This window comes from Mustela putorius, unplaced genomic scaffold (assembly GCF_011764305.1).
Source record: "Mustela putorius furo isolate JIRA1106 unplaced genomic scaffold, ASM1176430v1.1 tig00004068_pilon_pilon_pilon, whole genome shotgun sequence".
NCBI lineage: Eukaryota > Metazoa > Chordata > Mammalia > Carnivora > Mustelidae > Mustela > Mustela putorius.
This window is the reverse complement of record NW_025422199.1, coordinates 198,406-216,612: the sequence shown is the minus strand read 5'-3', so window position 1 is coordinate 216,612 and position 18,207 is coordinate 198,406. Positions and strand designations below refer to the sequence as shown.

General features: G+C 42.1%; 1 pseudogene; it reads left to right on the top strand.

The window, feature by feature from the left end:
- Nucleotides 1-14,462: 14,462 nt before the first annotated feature.
- LOC101678079 lies at nt 14,463-15,016 on the top strand (annotated as a pseudogene).
- Nucleotides 15,017-18,207: the final 3,191 nt, after the last annotated feature.

The following is an 18,207-nucleotide window of genomic DNA, read 5'->3' as shown; positions in this document are numbered from 1 at the left end:
CATTTAGATGATTTCTGGATTTGGCCAGCATTATTGCACGTCTTGAAGCCCCACAACACTGACACCCCATCATATTCATTCATTCATTCAACAAATGTTTGTTGAGCATCTACTATGTGCTAGTTTCTGGGGATGTAGGCATGAATAAGACAGGCAAAATCCCTGCCATTCTTGGTATTTTCTTCTTGGGAAGAAAGACAGTGAACTAATAATTACATAAAATTGCATGTAGACTCTATGATAGCTTTAGAACTTTAGGACTTGAGGAGCAAGTAGAATCTTATCTTTTGTATTTCTCCAAAATAAATGAAAACAGGCTTGAGCCTTCATGGGCCAGTTAGCAAAAAATTTAATACCACCCACTTTGGCTCTTCTTTTCCTCTAGCTTATCCAGAAAGCTAAGTCCATAGAGGATTTGACCATAGTCCACAAAGGAGTTTGGCCTGATGTCTTTGCCTCAGCAGAGAAAAATCTCTACTGCCATGCCTCAATGCCACAATGTATCACTACTGAACACTGACCTGTTTCCATTTGGCACAGCTTGTCTGCTCCAGAGCAAAGCTTAGCTGATTCCACCTTCCAGCACAGGTCAGTATGGTCTTTACAGATAATCCCCAAATTATAACTCTAAGTAACCAATGTTTCTGGGTTTACACTTTAGCTCTTCTCAGAGACCTCACTGCCCCAGAGGCACAAGGTTCAGATTGAATCAGGTATTTGCCCATCACAGACCCTTCTTTCCACTCCCTAGGGATTTATCCCAGGCCAAGTGAGACTTTCCTTTTCTAGCCTCTGAAATTCCCTTTCATAGGCAAAATAACTTCATTGCCTGCAAGGGGAAACTTCATCCTCCCAAAGAAGAACAAAGGTGAAATGGGTATTTTATTTGGTTCTTGCTTCCCTTCATTTGTTTCCCATTCTTTTGGTAATAGCACCTTGATTCAGGAAATTTAAATGATCACTTCCCCCACTGATATAGTCTGTCAGTAAGGTCGACCATAGCGTATGCCCTCCTCTGTCAAAGGGTGGGCAGATGACCCAAACTAGACCAGCTGGATTTTTACTGAGACAGGCTTCTCTGAACTCTAACATGAATTTGAATCACTTGAGAGTCTTGCAGGTTCTGAGTCAGTGAGGCCTGAAACCCAGATGATGCCAACAGATCACCCTTTGAGCAAAAAGAGTGCAGAGTGGGAAAACAGATGGAATACCTTCATCCAGATGCAGCAAGCCTTAAAAGAATATCAGTCTAGAGCTGCTCTGAATCTGGTCCTCCTTTCTAGAGGAAGGAAGGAGAAGAAAAGCCTGAGGGAGGGAAGTAAAAAGGGAGAGATGTGTTGTGAGAAAGTGAGAGCAGTTTCCTTTCTTTCTTTTTTTTAAAATATTTTATTTATTTATTTATCAGAGAGATAGAGAGAGTACAGGCAGGCAGAGGCAGAGGGAGAAGCAGGCTCCCTTTGGAGCAAGGAGCCGGATGTGGGACTCAAACCCAGGACCCTGGGATCATGACCTGAGCTGAAGGCAGCCACTTAACCAACTGAGCCACCCAGGCATCTCAGCAACTTCCTTTCAATAGGCAACTGGGTCAAAGTCTCTCCCTATAGCCAGCACCTAGTTTTCAACCTCTATGTGTTGCTGATGTCATGAAATCATGAAATGACATCATGAAATGTCATGAAAGACATTCTATTTTGTGAGCACCTTTGGGAGACTATAAAGGCACTTGGGCATCTTCAAGGTGGTTGAAAGTTTCTTTGCCCAGCAACAACTGGAAGAAAACTGGGAAACTATGTGCACAGACTGTTCATCTAAAGCTTTGGTAAAGAAAGAAGGTCTGCCTATCACTAAGATTCTTTGCATTAATGTCAGGGTCTCCATTAATAATTGTTTTGGTTCATTAAATTGCTGGAAGGCCATGTTTAAAAGATTTTTTTTTCAAAGATTTTATTTATTTATCAGAGAGAGCAGGAGAGAGAGCGAGCACAGGCAGACAGAATGGCAGGCAGAGACAGAGGGAGAAGCAGGCTCCCTGCCGAGCAAGGATCCCGATGTGGGACTCGATCCCAGGATGCCGGGATCATGACCTGAGCCGAAGGCAGCTGCTTAACCAACTGAGCCACCCAGGCATCCCTTAAAAGATTTAATATTACAAAATGCAGTAGCTTATTAAAGGGTATGTGGCAGAAAGGAGACGTGATTAAGGGGTGATCTGAACTCCATGTCCCAAACTCACTGTTCTCATTATTCAGATACACAGCTGTAAGACAAAGTACAAGTTTCTCAGCGTGTACCCAAGATATTGCTACCAGCTGATAAGGACAATTCAGGAAGTTCCTCCTTAAAAAAAAATAAAAACAAAAACAGCTTTAACTTCTTCATGGGGGTAATCTTTGAATTAAACCTTCAAATGAAGCTGTGGTTCCCAGAGATGGATGAATGCTTCAAGACATAGGCATTATTGTGGGTGAGGCCCAGCAGCTGGGAATTCCAGGAAGTGTTCAGCTCTGGTTTCTCACTGGCAAGGTAACAGGACACTCTTATGGTATTTCCATCTAGGGCCATATTTGGTATGGAGCAGATTCCATAGTGGTGAAAGCAAAAATATGGGTGAGTTTTGCTTGTCTGCCCTGTTCTCACAATAATAGTTCCAGCTTGCCCAATATTTTGCCCAAATGACTCTGTCTCCAAGGCTCCGATAATTTTCTGAGTAAATGGTATAAGGTATTATGTTGGCTTCAACTTTGGTTTACAATAGGCTTATTATTCCATATCACATAGTAATTTATTAGAATCCACCCATAAAGAGCAAAACTTGAATCTGTAAGACGTCATTCACTAGCATTCAAGATGCTCTTTGAGGGTCTCCCCTCAAAATTATTCTTATAAGATTAACAGAAGGACAGCCCACCTTCATCTCTTCACTTACAAATGTGAATTTTGATCAGGATTCTATGGCTGCAAGTAACAGAAAGTAAGAGAAACTCACAGGATTAAAAGGAAGCCTGGACAGACAAAAACCCTTAGGGAACTTGATAATAGCAGAAAATTATTAACAGGGTCCCCCGATTACTACTCCTAGAAGAAATGAATGAACACCAAACATTTTCCCCATCTTTGCATTGCTGGATACCAAGCCCCAACATCCCAATTAGAAAAATAAGCAAGGGATATGAACAGACCATTCACAGATAAGGAAATACGGTGCAGGAATGAGTGTGAAAGACGTTAGATTACCAGAGGTGGTCCCTACCCACAAGAGGTCACATACGCTATCAGACTGTGCCCCCTAGGGCAGGGCCCAGGTCCCACTCCCCTCATCAGGGCTCTCCATCAAATGCTTTGCATTAAGTAGTTCTTTTAATCCTCACAACAGCCTTGTACTATAAGTATGATTATGTCTTATTCATCCAGTGAGGAAACTGAGGCTCAGAAAAGGTTGGTGGCTGGCTTTAGGTTGTCTAGCTAGGAGATGGCAGAGCTAAGGCTGCCTCACAGTGGTCATTCCCCTTACACATGCTGCTTTGGCTGCTGTAAATGGTTGTGCAGTTTATGCATTTACAAGAATACCCAATCTAGAGTCTAAGTGGGGACTGGGCTGAAATGAAATATAATCTGTGATCCACTCAACAAGGATGCTCCCCCTTTGTGAACTTGTGCCCATCCACTGGAAGGGGCTCATTTTTGTAATTTTTCCAGCCGACAGTGTGCCTCTTTCACTACATTCAGAGTACAATACTGTATGAATTAGTAACAGCCTTACCTGGGGTATCTCCCTGGGGTAGGTTGGGAAGGGGATGGGCCGGGGTGGCTGAGAAGGATGAGACAACATAGGATAAGAGGCTGTTAGTTTGAGAGAGACTGAGGAAAACAAGATGAAACCTTGCAGGACACCCAGATAGGTACTCAGAGTAGGAGATTATATATGGAAAAGGACAAGTTAAGGGTATATCCTCTCTCTGGGAATTTACTCAGGCCTATGTGAGCTTCCTGGTTCAATCAGGGGCTTGATTTAGGGGGCATCAAAGCTATGGGGGTCTACCTTAGGATCTCAATTTTCAGGGCTCCATTGGGGGGGGGCTTAGTTTGTGAGGCTCTCCTGGATGGCTAGGTCCTAGATGTAGATGACCCATCCACCACACTGGCCTATCTCTGACCTCCTCATTTCCAACCTTCCTCTCCAGCTACCTCAGCCCCTCACTTTTATGATCATAGCCTAACCCTTATCTTCAGCAAAAAATGGAACCTTCTCCCCAGATCTCAAGTTCAAACATGTCACCCTCTAATAATCATTCCCTGGTCCTCTTGCTGATTTACTTTCATACCTACCTTGCATAAGAATTCTTCAAACACATCTCAACCTCTGATTCTTTCACCCACCACCTTTTCACTGTCCTGCACTCCCCATGTGCTCTCACTTCCCTCCTTACCTAGTGTGGTAGGCAGAACTCCAAGATGGTCCTCATGATCTCTACCTCCTGGTATTATGCCCTTTCCCTGGCTTATGAGCAGGATTTGTGAATTGCTTCTAACCAACAGAATATGGCAAAGGTGATGGGAGATATCTCTATCTATCATCTATCTATCTATCTAGCTGATGGGCTTCATCTTGCTAGCATGCAAGGAACTCAACTGCTGGCCTTGAAGAGGCAAGTTGCTATGTTGTGAGCTGCCTATGGAGAAGGCCACATAGCAGGGAGCTCTGGGCAGACCCTAGGATCTCAGAACCTCAGTTCTATAACCACACAGAACTGAATTCTGTCAACAACCATGTGAGATTGGAAGAGAATATGAAATTGTTATGCCCCAATAATGGGTCCGTGATTAAAGAAGCGAGACTGATATAAAGCGAAGGTCAAGCAAAGCTTTATTTCATGCCAAGCATCAAGAATCTAACCGAACATTCAGGGCCGCACCTCTTACAAGAGAGGGTGACCCTTCTCTGTTTCACAGTCTAGCTTTTAAGGGCAAAGGCCATGCAGTCGGGCCTGGCCACGCACAGGTGGCCAATGAGATTGTAACACACAGAGGAAACTCCACAGTGATGGAAGGTGACCAATTGAGTTACAATTTACCCTAGTAGACATTTGAACCAGCCTATTACACCTTGATTGGGATTAGCGACAAAAGGGCTCCCAAAGGGCGGGGCCCATACTCCTTGGTAACCAGGGAGACAGCATGCATCCCCCCACCCCCCCACTGATCGATGTCTCCACCTGGCCTGACCCACCTTTGTATCTGGGCTTTGTTACCTGTAAATCCCCTGGAGGAAGGGGAGCCGCGACAGTTTCTAAAATAGGTCCTTACAGAAATAATATGTGGCTTCCTATGAGACCTCAGCTCTGGCCAAAATCTTGACTGCAGCCTGTGAGACCCTGAACAGAGAGCCCAGGTAAGCTGTGCTTAGACTTCTCACACATGGCAACTGTGACATAACTGTGTGTTGTTTTAAGTTGCAAAGTTTGTGGTAATTTGTTATGTAGCAATAGAAAGCTAATACACTCAGTTTAGATTTCATTATCCATCATTATAATCACTCCCTTGCAAACTTCCTTACTGTTCTGGCCCTTGCGGCCAATAGACCCTAAAGCAACTCCCAGTAATCTCCACTACCAGGTGTTGATTGCCCTGTGTAATCCCCCCCACCACCAGTGTAAGCAGAATCTGTGACTTGCTTTTGGCTAATAGAATATGATAAGCGATAGGATTTTATTCCCATAAGACTGCACCTTAGCAGATTAGAATTGAAGATGCTTTTACTAGCGTTGAAGAAGTAAGCAGACTCGTTGTGAAAGGGCCTATAGGGAGGATCATGTGGCAAGGAACTTGGTGTCTAGCCGCTGACAGCCATCCCTACCTGAAAGCTAGCAAGAAAATGAGTCTTATACCTTCAAGGAGGTAAATTCTTCCAACATCCCAAGGGAGCCAAGAAGCAGATGTTTTCCCTAGTTTGAGCCTCTGATGAGACCACAGTTCTAGTTGACATCTGTATTGCAGCCTGATGAAACCCTAGAGAAGACCAAGTAATTTTATTCCTAGACTTCTGATACATAGAAATTGTGAGATAATAAATGCATTTTGTTTTAAGCCTCTAAGTTTGTGATGATTTGTTCCGTAGCATAGGAAACTAATGCAGCCCCTCCCTCCCATCTTAATACTTGGCTAGCCAAACACAACCTGGGTTAGTCAAAATGCCCCACCCACTCTACATCTGTATGTGAGCTGCTGAATGTTATTAGAGAAAACAAAAAACCACAAAACAAGTTAGTTGATTTCACTCTAAATCATTGATTGCAGACCTCAAATGGGCATTAATAGCATAGCAATCCTGTTGTGCTCACTTCCGCACTTTCAGAGATTACTATTTTATACCTTCTCTGCTCCTCCCAAACCTTCCACATTCCAGTCTTTGTTTTCACCTTCAGCTTGTTGGTTTCACTTGACCCTCCATTAAGAAGATAGCTACATTCAAATGGAAATTCCCTTATCTCACCACCAGATCTACAATTCTCTCTGCACAGAACTTCCTTTACTTCTGACTTGTCAAGTGAAGGAACTAAACCTCTTCATATCAAAGACCAGTCCTTTCAGTTCTACTTTACACTTTGTTCACCTACTCAAGGTCTTTACTCCTTTAGCTACTCCCATCTCTCCCGGATCACCAGGTTCTCCTCTTTTGGGCCATGCCCATTAGTGCGTGAATGTGCTCTGTTATCTACCATTTTTAAGTCCTCCTTGAATTCCATGAGCCCCTCTGCTACTGCCTAGTTCTCTCTTCCTTTCATAGCAAAACTTCTCAAGATGTGGATTACACATTGCTGTCCCCATTTCACCTCCCATTCACTTTTCAACTAACTCCAGTCTAGTTTTGCACCATTCCATGAAACCTGCCCTTGTCAAAGTCACCAAAGACTTCATGTTGTCAAACCCAACAGATGAGCACTTGTCTTTGCTCATCCTAACTGTGCTCTCAGTAGAATCTGACATGGTCAGTCAACCAGTTCCTCTTTCTAGAACATGTCTGTGTGTTCTCATCTTCTCTCGCTAGCCTCTAAATGTTGACATTCTGAGCTTGTAGATGGATTGCCCCTTGTTATCTGCACTTGAATATCTAATAGGCACCTCAGATTAAACATCTTTAAAGCATAAATCTTGATATTTTCCCCAAGTCTTTTCCTCCCACGACCTTTCTCTACCTCAGTACAACTACCAGTTACTAAATTAGAAAACTGAGAATCATGCCCTTCCCTCAACTCCTCCACACTCAGTAGTACTTACAGCATACTATGGGTTTTATCTCTAAAACCTGTCTTGAATTTGTCCACAGGTCTCTGTCTCCACTATCACTAACCTACACCAAACTACCATTGTCTCTTATCTGAACTATTGTAAGAGCTTTCTGACAGGTCTCTTGCTTCCACTTTTGCTTCTCTATAATTCAATTTCTTCTCATGGACTAATAATGCCCTTGCTGGTGTCACATGCCTCACCTCCTGTATCACTTTTCCTCTCATACTAAGTTCCATTATCCTTGTCTTTGTGCATGTTACCTTTGTTGGAACCATCTTCTTCTGGCCTATCCTCTCCTTATAAAAACAATTTAAATGTTACATCCAGCATTTTTCCTGACCACCATATTAAAAACTGTTCCTCCCTCACCTGTTATCCTACTTGAATGTAAGCTCTGTGAAAGCAGAGCCTTGTTAGTGCAGAGCTTAGTGTAGTGCCTGGCACATATTCAGCATTCCATCAGTATTTGGTGAATGAATGAATGAATCAATGAATGAGACACTGAGGATTTAAGTGCAATGTATTTCAATGTGAGGACTGAGATTGGCATGAAAGACAAAACACTCTGGACAATTAAGAAGATATTTTTATTCAGCCTATTACAGTAGAGAGATCATACACTAATGAGAAATGTCTTAAAGGAAAGAAAGGGAGACTGAAATTTTATGGAGGCAAGTAGACAAGGGTGGACAGTTAAGGAGTCTTACAGGATGATTAAGAAGAAAAGGGACAGGTCTTATCTGAGTCACTGAAGAAAGGGGGAGCTGAGTCTTATCTCAGAATATGTGGGAGCAGGGAAGTCCTTGGTAGTTAGCCCTTTCTCAGAGCACAGAGTGTGGATGAGTTTTGGACCATGGCTATTTTCCAGGAACACAGGGCTCAGATAAGTTCCAACATTGTCACTGGTTGTCTCAATTTTAGTACAGGACCTTGATCTGAAAATTTCATCTGTGGAATCAGTTTGAAGGCCTCACTCTGAGGGCCTATATTTGGGTTCAGTCTGAACAACTTGAGTGGACCACCTAGATCTATAATTGGAGGTCATTTTGGAGTCTTAGCCTGAGGGACTTGATCTTGGGACCTCAATTTAGCAGATAGACTTCAGGGAGATTTATCTGGGAATTCTGCTCTGGAGAACCACTTTGGAGGCTCCAACTGGGGGATTTTGTCTACTAGGTTCCATGAAGAGGTTTACTCTGGATGTAATGGGCTAGCTCCATCCAGTGGTTAATTCTGAGGTTGGTGAGGAGTTTCATTTTTGGGGAGGCTCAGAGTGTGGCCTCAGTATGGGGATCTAAAACTTTGTCCTGCAAACTATCTCTTGTGCACAATCTGGGAAATTTCGTCAGGGAGCTCAGGCAGGATATTTATTCTAGAGACATAATTTTGGGGGGTTTGGTCTAGAAACTGAAACACTTACTTTATGGTTGCCTGTCTAAGGGCTAAGGCACTACTAGCTTAGTACTGAGGGTCAGTCTCACTGTATTGGTCAGTCAGGAGCTCAGTCTGGATCACTCATTGTTAGGCACTCAGCATCAAGATTTGGGCTTAGAATGCTGAGTCATTGTGGATCAGACTTCAGCCCAACCAAGGGTGCTCCACAGGTATCAGATACAATTGCACATAATAGAGAGCCAGCAAATACTGATGGTTCAAACAAGATAGAAGCCTTTATTTCTTTCATGTAAAAACAGTTCCAAGGAACTGCCTCACTCTTCCGTTTAAATCTTACTGCCAAAGCTTATATCGCATGGCTATCAGTTGCAAGGGATACTGGGAAATATAGTCTTTTTTTTTTTTTTAAAGATTTTATTTATTTATTTGACAGACAGAGATCACAAGTAGGCAGAGAGGCAGGCAGAGAGAGAGAGGAGGAAGCAGGCTCCTTGCTGAGCAGAGAGCCCAATGCAGGACTCGATCCCAGGACCCTGAGATCATGACCTGAGCGGAAGGCAGAGGCTTAACCCTCTGAGCCACCCAGGTGCCCGGAAATATAGTCTTTAAGCTGGACTTATATCCACTTAGCTAAAAATATGGGTTCCGTTCCAAAGGAGAAAGGGAAAATGTAAGTTGGGATGTGAAGTTAGCAGTTTTGTTGCACAGACATCTCAGCCTGGGATTCTCAGTCTGAGCCCCTGATTCTGTGGATACCATTTCGAGCAACTCATTCTGGGGATATGAATTTAGGGTCTGAGAGATTGGAAATTAATTCTGGGGAGTCAGTTTCATGATCAAAGTTGGGGAACCTTGGTCTAGAAGCTTACTTTAAAGGATTTAGTTCAATTTCTGAGTCTGGGGACAGTCTGGTAGAATCAGTCTTCAGATTCTCATTCTTGGTTTTCCATTCATAAAAAGTTCAGTCTGGGGGGTGCTCAAACTAGGGAATCATTCTTGTATTTCAATATGAGAATTCAGTCTGGGATCCTGATTTTTTATATTCTACCTCTGGGTTCAGTCCAGGATGTGTCTAAACCTCTTGAATTGCCAGTCTGGTGCTTCATTCTGGATCATGGGTTTGTAAGCCCAGCTTTTGGAGGCTCAATCTAAGAGAACTAGCTCAATTTGGGGGATCAGCCTTTACTCATCACTTTTAGGATTCAGTGTGGGGCCCTTAGTCTCTCTGCATGCCTGTCTGGAGATCCATTTTTGATATATGTCTTAGGAGCTCTAACATTGGGAGCTCAGTCTGGGGGCTTGTGGGGAGCTTCCTCAGGGGAGTCAGTTAAATGAATAATCTAGGAACTCATTCTGGGGCAGTTAGAAAGGGGCTCAGTCTTAGAAGTTAATTCTGCAAGCATAAACCTAAAGTTTTGAGAGTGGGAATTCAATCTGGTAGCCTCTGGAGTTCCACCTGGACTGCTCCCTCTCCCATAGAAGTCTGAGGACTCAAACTGGGATATTTGTTTGAGGCTGAGACCTTATTAGCTCATCTGGGAACACTGTGGCTCCTGATCTCATTCTGTAGGCTCATTCTAAAAATGGAAGCTCAGTCTGGAGCAATTAACCACATAGTCTCATGCCCAGGAGCTTGTGTTAGTCTTGAGAAGCAAACACCAAGATGGGATTAAGTGAGCAAGATTTTATCAGGGGAAATGCCCATGACAGAAAATGGGGTAGTTTCCATGGAAGGCTGAGAGCCATCAGAACACAATGTAGTTTGGTCCATAAAAGGAGAGAAGGGGGGAAGATTGAACAGAAGTGTTCTAGACAGCTGTGCAGTACAAGGAAGTTTTGGCAAGGCTGTCTGGGATTCCTGACCCAAAGTCATCAAAGTATCTCTGCATACTCAAGCTAGGAATAGCTTGTGGGAAGCATGGTCTTTGCAGAAATGTAGGGATGGATTTCGGAACACAGCAGCTGGGGCACTTGATTACTTATGCTCCCTAAAGTCTAAAAAGTCTATGAGAGGGATTCCTGGGTGGCTTGGTTGGTTGGGCATCTGCCTTCGACTTGGATCATGATCCTGGAGTCCTGGGATCCAGCCCTGCACTGGGCTCCATGCTCAGCAGGGAGTCTGCTTCTCCCTCTCCTGCTGCCTCTCCCCCTGCTTATGCTCTCTCCTTCTATTTCTGTCTCTCTCAAATAAATAAATAAAATCTGTTTGAAACAAAAGAATTTTTAAAAATAAAAATAAAATAAAATAAAAAGTCTATGAGATGCTTTCTCATGGCTACCACTGGATATGTACTGGTGGTTCTCTCTGGGGATTCCCTCTAGGGCTCATTCTGGGCATGTTATTTGGGAGCTCAGACTTAGGTTTTCATTCTGGAGGAACTTGTTTCAGAACATGAGCTCACTTTATACTTTCAGTGAGGAGATGTATCTGTGGCCTCAGCATGTGAGGGATTCTTCTGGGAACTCAGGCTTGGACCTCCTCCAGATATCATCCCTATCCTCCTTCAAGTAGCTAAATTTAGGGTCTCAATCCCATACCTCTGCCTAGAAGTTCATTATGGGGACATGACATTGAGGGTTTAAACACTGAGAGTTAACTCTTGAAACACCTAAGGATTTGATATGGAAGACTGATTTTTGATCTAAGATATGACTGAGCCTCTCACCAAGTGATTGCCAGGCTCAAGGCTCAGTGTGGGTGGCTGAGTCTGGCCGCTTTGGGACAATCAGATTTTGGGAGTTCAGTCCAGAATATTTTATACTGAGGAGCCAAGCCTAGGGGATCTCAATATGGTAACCTCACCTGTGATCTCTGTGTGGTGGGCTCTGTCTTGGAATTCCAGGTTGGGTTCTAGTCTGAAAATTTCCATCTGGAAGAACCTGCTGCATTTAAACACTAGCAGTTCAGTTTGGCAACTCAATCTGTGTTGTAATCTTGGATCTTAGTCTCAGGTCTCATGTTGGGAATTGAGTTTAGGCTTAGGTTTTGGGAGTTCAGTCTTTACCATGTTAATCTGGTCCTCTTCATCTAGGCTTAATCTAGTCTGAAATTTTTGCTCTAGAATAGGGTCTAGAGTAGGAGTAGAGTAAGTGTCATGCATAGAATTTAAGTGTGGATTTAGATGTGAAAAAATACATCTTATTTTCTAACCTCCAATGAAATTAGGCATTTCTTTGTTTCTTTTTTAAATTTTTATTTATTTTTTAAATTTCTTTTCAGTGTTCCAGAATTCATTGTTTATACACCACACCCAGTGCTCCAAGCAATATGTCCCCTCCACAATACCCATTACTAGGCTCACCCAACCTCCCACCCTTATCCCCTCCAAAACCCTCAGTTAGTTCCTCAGAGTCCACAGTCTCTCATGGTTCATCACCCCCCTCCAATTTCCCCCAACTCCGTTTTCCTCTCCATCTCCCCATGTCTTCCGTGTTATTCTTTATGCTCCACAAATAAGCAAAACCATATGATAATTGACTCTCTCTGCTTGACTTATTTCACTCAGCATAATATCTTCTAGTCCTGTTCATGTGGATACAAAAGTTGGGTATTCATCCTTTCTGATAGAGGCATAATACTCCATAGTGTATATGGACCACATCTTCCTATCCATTCATCCGTTGAAGGGCCTCTTGCTTCTTTCCATAGTTTGGCGACCGTGGCCATTGCTGCTATAAACATTGGGGTACAGATGGCCCTTCTTTTCACTACATCTGTATCTTTGGGGTCAGTACCCAGTAGTGCAATTGCAGGGTCATAGGGAAGCTCTATTTTTAATTTCTTGAGGAATCTCCACACTGTTTTCCAAGAGGCTGCACCAACTTGCATTCCCACCAACAGTGGAAGAGGGTTCCCCTTTCTCCACATCCCCTCCAAGACATGTTATTTCCTGTCTTGTTAATTTTGGCCATTTTAACTGGTGTAAGGTGGTATCTCAATGTGGTTTTAATTTCCCTGAGGGCTAGTGATGATGAACATTTTTTCATGTGTCTGTTATAGGCATTTCTTTCAATAATAAATGTAGGTAACCAACCACAGTAGTATTAGCAATAATATTAAATTTGTCGCCAACACACAGATATTTTTCATAGCAGGTCTTTTTAAAAGAAAGATTTATTTTATAAAGGGGAAGGGGCAGAGGGAAAGGGAGAGAGAATCTTGAGCAGACTCCCTGCTCAGTATGGAGCTCAGGCTTGATTTCAGAGAGAGAGAGAATCTTGAGCAGACTCCCTGCTCAGTATGGAGCTCAGGCTTGATTTCACAACCCTGAGATTATGACCTGAGTAAAACTAAGATCAGATGCTTAACTGACTGTACTACCCAGGCACCCCTCATAACAGATCTCTTAAAATGTTATTTACAGTCGGGCACCTGGGTGGCTCAGTTGTTAAACACTTGTCTTCGGCTTGGGTCATGATCCTCGGGTCCTAGGATTGAGCCCTGCTTCAGGATCCCCGTTCAGCAGGAAGCCTGCTTCTCCCTCTCCCGCTTCTCCTGCTTGTGTTTCCTCTCTTGCTGCCTCTCCCTGTCAAATAAATAAATAAAATCTTTTTAAAAGATGTTATTTACAGTCATTAATTTGAAATCGCAAGAGTCATTTAACAACTAACCTGCTAGTAGAGCATTGTATTTAAGGCATTAATAAAAAATGTATATTACAATCAGTTTTGTAATGTTTTGATAGCTATATTTTATTTTATTTATTTTTATTATGTTAGTCACTGTACAGTACATCATTAGTTTTTGCTGTAGTGTTCTATGATTCATTGTTTGTGTATAACACCCAGTACTCCATGCAGTATGTGCTCTCCTTAATACCTATCACCGGGCTCACTGATCCCACCACTCCTCTCCCCTCTAAAAGCCTCAGTTTGATTCCTGGAGTCCATAGGCTCTTATGGTTCGTCTCCCCCTCTGATACACCTCCTTTCATTTTTCCCTTCCTTCTCCTAAGGTCCTCTATGTTACTCCTTATGTTCCACAAATAAATGAAACCCTATGATACTTGTCTTTCTCTGTTTGACTTATTTCACTTATAACTATATTTTAATATAATTGGTTTCCTTTGTAATGTAAATTTTATCTTATGCATTTAAAAACATTAATCTGGGAAGGGACATATTGGCTTCAACAGATTGCCAGATGGATTCAAGGCACAGAAAAGAGGAAGTCTGTCACTTAGTATACTTAACCTTGGACTTAAGTCTCAAGGCTAAATCTCAGAATTCATTCAGAGGTCTTGGTTTGTTGGAGCCCAAAATGGAGTCCCAAGCGTGGGTATTTCTAGAAGATCTACTGTGATATTGTGATTTATAATAAAAATATGTATTTGAGGGGCACCTGGGTGGCTCAGTGGGTTAAAGCCTCTGCCTTCAGCTCAGGTCATGATCTCAGGGTCCTGAGATCAAGCCCTGCATCAGGGTCTCTGCTCAGCGGGGAGCCTGCTTTCCCCTCTCTCTCTGCTTGCCTCTCTGCCTACTTGTGATCTCCGTCTGTCAAATAAATAAATAAAATATTAAAAATATACATTAAAATATGTATTTGGCCTTTGAACCCTTTCCTGGCACAGAGCTCCTAAAATCTTTGTAATTTCCTAAGTGATGAGAATGGTAAAAGGTATTTATGGCTATGTTGCCTGTAGAGCCACCCTGTGATTATAAGTTTGGAAGTTTCAGTTTCACCCCTCAACCTCCTGGGAGCGGGGAGGGGCTGGAGGTTGAATTCAATTACCAATGGCATTGCAGGCACCACTGCCCTGGAACTTCCCATGTCACCAGTCATGGTCAACCCCACCATGCACATTGCTGTGGGTGGTGAGCCCTTGGGTCACATCTCCTTTGAGGTAAGGGATGGAAGCCGAGAAGTGACTACTCATCTGATTCATAAATCTATTTTAACTGATTGGAGCTGTTTGCAGGCAAAGTTCCAAAGACAGCAGAAAACTTTCATGCTCTGAGTACTGGGGAGAAAGGATTTGATTATAGAGGCTCCTGATTTCACAGGATTATTCTGGGATTTCTGTGCCAGGGTGGTGACTTCACATGCAATAATGGCACCGGTGGCAAGTCCATCTATGGGGAGAAATTTGATGATGAGAGTTTTATCCTGTAGCACACAGGTCCTGGCATCTTGTCCGTGGCAAATGTTGGACCCAACATGAAGAGTTGCCAGTTTTTCATCTGCACTGCCAACACTGAGTGGTTGGATGGCAAGCATATGGTCTTTGAAAAGGTGAAAGAAGGTGTGAATCTTGTGGAAGCCATTGAGTACTTTGGGACCCTGAATGGCAAAACCAGCAAGAAGATCACCATTGCTGACTGTGGACAAATCTAATAAATTTGACTTGTGTTTTCTCTCAACTGCCAGATACTTCCTTCTGTAGCTTAGAGAGCACCCCTTCACCTCCAGCTGCTTGAAATATCCTATAATCTTTGTGCTTTTGTTGCAGTTCTGTGGGTTCTATATTTTCCTTACTCTAAGTCTAGCTGGATTGTAGGGTGAAGTTTATGATTATGAAATAAAGACTAAACGACCACCAACAAATCACTAATGTCCAAAGATTCAATCAATCATGCCTGTGTAATGAAGCCTCCATAAAAACCCTGTCAGAGAGCTTCTGGGTTAATGATCACAGGGAGATTCAGAGAGAGCATGAAAGCTCCTTGCTCCTTCCACACACCTTGCACTACGCATCTCTTCCATCTAGCTGTTCCTGAGTTATATCCTTTGGTAATAAACCAATAATCTAAACTTCAATTTGTTTATCTATCTATCTACACCCAATGTGGCGCTCCAACTCAGGACCCCAAGATCAAGAGTCACATGCTCTTCTGACTGAGCCAGCCAGGCAACCCTAAACTGATGATCTAGTAAGTAAAATGTTTCTCTGAGTTCTGTGAGCCCCTGTAGCAAATTAATTGAACCAGAGGATGGGGTTTTTGCCACTTGGCAAAATTCCGCTCAAACTTTTAAGAATCAGCTCAAGCGTCATCTCTGAGAGCCTGCCACAAGCCCCCAGGCTGGGTTAGGGGCTCCCTCTGCTGGATTCTCATGAGCCCCTGTGCTCCCTTCTCTAACATTGCACAGAGATGGATTTATTATAGAACAATAAAGCTAAGCCTCAGCACCCCATACTTACACATGCCACTTCCAAGTCCCTGATTATTGAGCGCAGTCAGTTTGAAGAGCATTTACAATTTGTCATTGCACAAGAACAGTTAAAATACCTTGAAATTTTATAGCTCACATGTAAAAAAAAAAGAGAGGTTTCCCCAAATTTGACAGCAATCTTAAAATTTACCTCACTAATAATAAATTGTGAAGTCGACACTTTTCTAAACTACCAATAAAAATTTTTATCAACTCAATGACATTGAATTCAATTGAATTCTTTGTAGTCTTTCTAGAAAATGTTGTAAAGTAATTGTCATATTTATTTAGAGGAGGGTATCAAGGAGCTTGTAGCCAAAAGAAAAATTAGTGGGGAGACGAGTCAAACAATTGATAAAAATATTTTATTTTGGGGAGTTTGAGAATGTTTATGGTATTTGTCAGTTTTTAAAAAGTTTTGTAATTTGTAACATTTGTGATTTCTTTTATAAATCTGAAGCAATACCTTCATACCTAATTTGTACCATTTCTCTTAAAGAGAGTTTGCAGAATTCTATCTGCTTCAGGTCATTTAACACTTAGATTAATCCAGAGCACTGATAATTCTCTAGGGTCCTTGGCCAGTCTTGCATGATGGACTGTAAATTCCTTAAGCATTTGATCAAACCCTATGCATGATATAGCAATATTCAGCCGGGGCCCAGGCACAGAAGTGACAGTATTGTTTGTTAACATGGTCTAGTCCAAAGTTTGCAATCCTTTCTGTGAGAGGGAATCACCTATGCTATTTTTCTAAGAACAGCTTTATTGAGATATTATTTATATGCCATAAATTTCACCCATTTAAAGTATAAAATTCAATGGTTTTTAGTATATTTACGGGATTGTGCAACTGTATTAGTTTTCTAGGGCTACCATAATGAAATACCAGACTGGTGGCTTTGACAACAAAAATTTATTTTCTCGAAATTCTAGAACTTCAAGATCAAGTTGTCAGCAGGTTTGGTTTCTTCTGAGGCCTTTCTCTTTGGCTTGCAGATATTTACCTTCTGCGTACATAGCCATTTCTCTGTGCATCTTATGTCTCTCTCTATGCCCTAATATCTTTTTCTTACAATGAAACCAATTGTATTGGATTAGCGTGTACCGCTAGGGCCTTGTTTTACCTTATTTACCTCTTTAGAGGCGCTGTTTCCAAATATAGTCACATTTTGAGGTATTGGGTCTTAGCACTTCAACATATGAATGGAAGGGATGGCACACAACTCAGCCCCAACAGCAACCATCACACATCTAATTTTAGAACATCTTCATCTCCCCCCAAAGAAACCCCATTTCCCCCCTCCCCAAAGCCTGGGCAACCATTAACCTATTCTCTATTTCTGTAGATTTGCCTATTCTGTACATTTCATACTACTTTTTTTTTTTTACTTATTTGACAGAGAGAGAGATAGCGAGAGCAGAAACAAGCAGGAGGAGTGGGAGAAGCAGGCTCCGCACGGAGCAGGGAGCCCAATGCTGAGCTCAATCCCAGGACCCTGGGATCATGACCTGAGCCAAGGCAGATGCTTAACAGCTGAGCCACCCAGGCACCCCTGTACATTTCATATTAAATGGTATTATATGATATGTAGTCTTTTTTGGCTAGTTGGTAGTGATGTCACCTCTTTCATTCCTGATTTCAGTAATTTGAGTCTTCTTTTTTACTTAGTCAACCTAGCTAAAAATTTGTCAATTTTGTTGATCTTTTCAAATAATCAACTTTTGTTTCATGATTTTCTCTATTGCTTTTGTTTTCTATTCCAGGTATTTTCTGTTCTGTCTTTATTATTTCCTTCCTTCTGCTTGCTTTTGGATTACTTTGTTCTTCTTTTTCCAGTTTCCTAAGGTGAAAGGTTAGGTTATGGATTTGACATCTTTCTTCTTTTTTAATATAGGTGCTTATAGCTATAAAACTCATTTTTTTAAAGATTTTATTTATTTATTTGACAGAGCTCACAAGTAGGCAGAGAGGCAGGCAGGGGTGGTGGGAGGGGGAAGCAGTCTCCCTGTTGAGCAGAAGCCAGGGGATGTGGGGCTCCATCTCAGGTCCCTGAGACCATGACCTGAGTGGAAGGCAGAGGCTTAACCCGCTGAGCCACCCAGTTGCTCTAAAATTAATTTTAAGCATTGTTTTAGCTTAAATATTGGTGTGCTGTGCTTTCATTTTTATTCATTTCAGTTTGTTTCCCAGTTTCCTTCATGATTTTTTCATTGACTCATTTTTTATTTAGAAAGGTGTTAATTTCCACATATTAGTGAATTTTACAACTTTGTTATTTTTTAATTTATTTTTTTAATTTCAATTTCAAATTTTGTGTGATTTCAACTCCTTTAAATCCATTGAGGCCTGCTTTACAACTTATCATATGGTT